The sequence below is a fragment of the Crocodylus porosus genome, unplaced genomic scaffold (assembly GCF_001723895.1).
Source record: "Crocodylus porosus isolate Cpor-Errol unplaced genomic scaffold, CroPor_comp1, whole genome shotgun sequence".
In the NCBI taxonomy this organism is placed as follows: domain Eukaryota; kingdom Metazoa; phylum Chordata; order Crocodylia; family Crocodylidae; genus Crocodylus; species Crocodylus porosus.
The window spans coordinates 4,284,531-4,288,532 of NW_017728918.1; positions in this window are offsets into that span (position 1 = coordinate 4,284,531).

The following is a 4,002-nucleotide window of genomic DNA, read 5'->3' on the forward strand; positions in this document are numbered from 1 at the left end:
TAAGTCTCCTACACTGGTCACAAAAGAGAACTTTATTGATTACAGTTGTAGGGTACTAGATAGGGTACTAGATAAAAATAGGGTACTAGATAAAGCAATATCATAGAAATCCCATAGAGCAAAACCATCTGGCTGAGGTAGCCTTTTGATCACACATCTGAGTTACTGCCAGCTATATATCTAATCAGAGCTCGAGTAGCTTACTCACAAGCATCATCCCGAGGCTGTTGGAGATTCCCTCTGGAGGCAGGCCATTCCTCAGTCATGAGTTATGGGGGAGAGAGCCAGTTTCAGATGGTAAAGCTCTTCTCTAAGTCTGAGTACCCCACATGGCTGGTGCCCCCTCCTCCTGGGCACTCTTAACTTATATAGCCCCCGTGACCTCATTCACCTGGTCCAATGGAGGCCAGCACCTGTTGGCTGTCAGCCAATCAATTTGAAATACATCACTAGTTGCTGGGCAGACTCTAGCCTACCAGGTAGAAACCCTTTACCCAGGTAGCTGATACCAGTCACGTAGGCAGAGGGAGCAGGTTCCCCCCTCCCTCAGGAATGTAGCCAGCTCAGGTTACCTAAAGAGATTGGGTAAAGGTGTGTCTCCTCTGCTGGGCCAATCCTAATCAAATTGTCACAGCACAGAGATTTGGGGGAGAAACAAAGGTGGCTCCCTGCCACAGTCCCAACCCTGTGCCCTGATCGGGTGATTGAGGTGCAGGGCTTGGAAAGAGCTACAGGGGTGGAGTAGGTCCCAGTCTCCTGCCCTGATCTGCTGTAGTTGCCTCACCAGCAGATTGGGACAGGGGGCTGGTCCCCCCACCCTGCTCCCCTGCAGCTGTTTCCAAGTTCCCTGCTCCTGATCAAGGAGCCAAGGCCAGTAGCTCCTTGTTACTAGGGCTGGGATATTACACCTTGCCCCCAGGGCCTGCCTACTTCTGGTGTGGGGGACAATGTCCCCCTGCCCTGGCAACAAGGACCTTCTAGCCTCAGGTCTTTGATCAGGGACAGAGAACTTGGAAAGAGCTGCAAGGGCTCAAGAGGAAGCTGGCAGCAGATCAGGACACAGGGTTGGGCACCTGCCTCTGACCTGCTTCCACTTACCTGCATGTGTAGACACCTGCCCAGGAGTGTTTACTTGAAAGTAGTTTACTCATGAGTAAATTGATCCTAGATCAAATGTATGTGTAGATGTGCCCCTAGAGTGAGGTAGAATGGTCATAGTGTAGATAAGAATAAAGATCTATAAAAGTACATTCGGATTCACTGTAAGTTCATGCAACTCTGTTAAAGTAAATAAACCTGTACTTGCTGATGCCCAGTCTGAACCCACCCTTCAAGGTATGGACCTGTGGTGATGATGATAGGCAATGCACAAATACAAAGAAGTGGACAATCCTTGTCTCAAGAATTTTACTACATACTAGACAAGATGGCTCAGAGTGCAGGGAAAAGTCTATGAACTAGTTCAATAAATTCCATATTAGTGATATATATAAAGGTTTGAAAGAGGTTAGAGCTATTTTTGACCATACTGCTTATGGAATGAATAGCAAAGAAGCCAGAGGCTGGGCTGGTATGCATGCAAGACAGACAGTTAATGAAGATGTAAACTGAGGAGTTGAGGAGTCAGTGGGTGAGAGACAGGCTGCGGGGGCGGGGGGGGAAGCAGGGAAAAGAGGGATGAATGTAGCAGTTATATAGTGGAGGGGTACCTGGGGAGTCAAACGTCAGGCAGGTTATAAAGTGTCATAAAGCCAATGTCTATATTAAATCCATGATTTTTTGTATCCAGGAGACTGATGAATCGAAGTTCATAGGCTCATCTGTGAAAAGCATTTTGTAAATTTCCTTTGAGGATTAGAACCGAGAGATTGGAAAAAGGGTAGTTTTCTTGTGAAAAATGTGCCCCCCACAGGTAATTGGGTATTCTTGTCTTTGATAGATTTCTGGTGCACATTCATTCTGGTGCACAGTTGTTGTTTGGTGTCTCCTATGTGTTTTCCATCAGAGCATTGTTGTCCCAAAGATTTCTTTTACCAGAGACCCCCAAGAATTGACATGGCCCCTCATCTGATTTGGTATCAAGTGAACTTTATGTAGTAAAAATAAGCAGGACCATCCTCAACTAGTTGATCCCAGCCAAAGCTTTGTCTATCCAGGTTTTGAAAACCTCCAAGGATGGAGATTCCCCAACCTCTCTGGGTAACCTGTTCCAGTGTTTTACTACCCTCCTAGTGAGAAAATTCTTCCTAATATCTAACCTAAACTTCCTTTGCTGCAACTTGAGATGATTGCTCCTTGTTTTGTCATCTGCCACCACTGACAACAGTTCAGCTCCATCCTCTTTCAAACCCACCTTCAGGTAGTTGAAGGCTGCTATTAAGTCCCCGCTCAGTCTCCTCTTCTCTAGACTAAATAAACCGAGTTCCTTCACCTCTTTTCATAAGTCATGTCTCCTAGCCCCCTCACCCTTTTCATTGGCCTCTCTCCAATTTGTCCACATCCTTTCTGTGATGGGGGACCCAAAACTGAACACATTACTCCAGATGTGGCCTCAGCCAAGATAAATAGAGCAGAATAATCACTTCACTTCACCTGCTGGCAACATATGTACCAATGCATCCCAGTATGCCATTAGCTACCTTAGCAACAAGGGCACACTGCTGGCTTATATTCAGCTTATTGTGCACTATAAACTATAGGTCCTTTTTTGCAAAGCTGCTGCCCATCCAGTCTGCCCACAGCCTGTACTAGTGCATGGGGTTGTTCTGTCCTAAGTGCAGGACTTTGCACTTTTACTTGTTGAAGCTCATGAAATTCCTTTTGGCCCAATCCTCCAATTTGTCTATGCCACTCAGAATCCTAGCCCCACCCTCCAGTGTATCTACTACTCCCCCCCGCTTGGTGTTATCCACAAATTTGCTAAGAGTGAACTCTGTGCCATCTTCCAGGTCAGTAATAAAGACATTGAACAAAACCAGCCCCAGGACTGATCCCTGGGGCACTCCACTTGATACTCCTACCAGCTAAACATTGAGCCGTTGACTACTACCCTCTAAGCCTGATGCGCCAACCAATTTTCTATCCACTTTATAGTCCATTGATCCAGCCCATGCTTCCTTAGCTTGCCTCTGAGAATGTTGTGGGAGACTGTATCAAAAGCCCTGCTAAAATCAAGGAACACCACATCCAGTGGTTTCCATGCATCCACAGAGCCAGTCATCCCATCATAAAAGGCAAGTTTGTCAGGCATGACTTGCCCTTGGTGAATCCATGCTGACTGTTTTTAATCACTTCCTTCTCCTCCAAGTGCTTAGAAATGGATTCCTTGAGGATTTGCTACATGGCTATTCTGGGGACTGAGGTGAGGCTGACAGATCTGTAGTTTCCTGGATCCACTTTTTCCCCTCTCTTAAATATGGGAACTGTATTTGCCCTTTTCCAATAATCCAGGAACTCTCCTGATCACCAAGTTTTCCAAGATGATGGGCAGTGGCTCTGCAATCACACCAACCAACTCACTCAGCACCCTCAGATTTATCCTATCTGGCCCATGAATTTATATATGTCTAGCTTTTCTAAATAGTCCCTAACCTGTTCGTTCACCACAGTTGGCTGCTCACCCAGGGCAGTAGTCTAGAGTGCAGTAGTTTTGGGCCCCCCCACTGCAGAAAGTATATGGATAAATTGTACAGAGTCCAGCAGAGGGCAACAAAAATGTTTCGGAGGCTGGGGCACATGACTTGTGAGGAGAGGCTGAGGGAACTTGAAATATTTAGTCTACAAAAAAGAAGGGTATTTAATAGCAGCCTTCAGCTCCCTGAAAGGGAGTTCAGAAAAGAATGGAGCTGGACTGTTCTCAGTGGTAGCAGATGACAGAACAAGGAGCAATGGACTGAAGTTGAAGCAAGGGTAGTTTAGGTTAGATATTAGGAAGCATTTTCTCACTAGAAGGGTAGGAAAGCACTGGAACAGGTTACTCAGAAGTTGTAGACTCTCCATCCT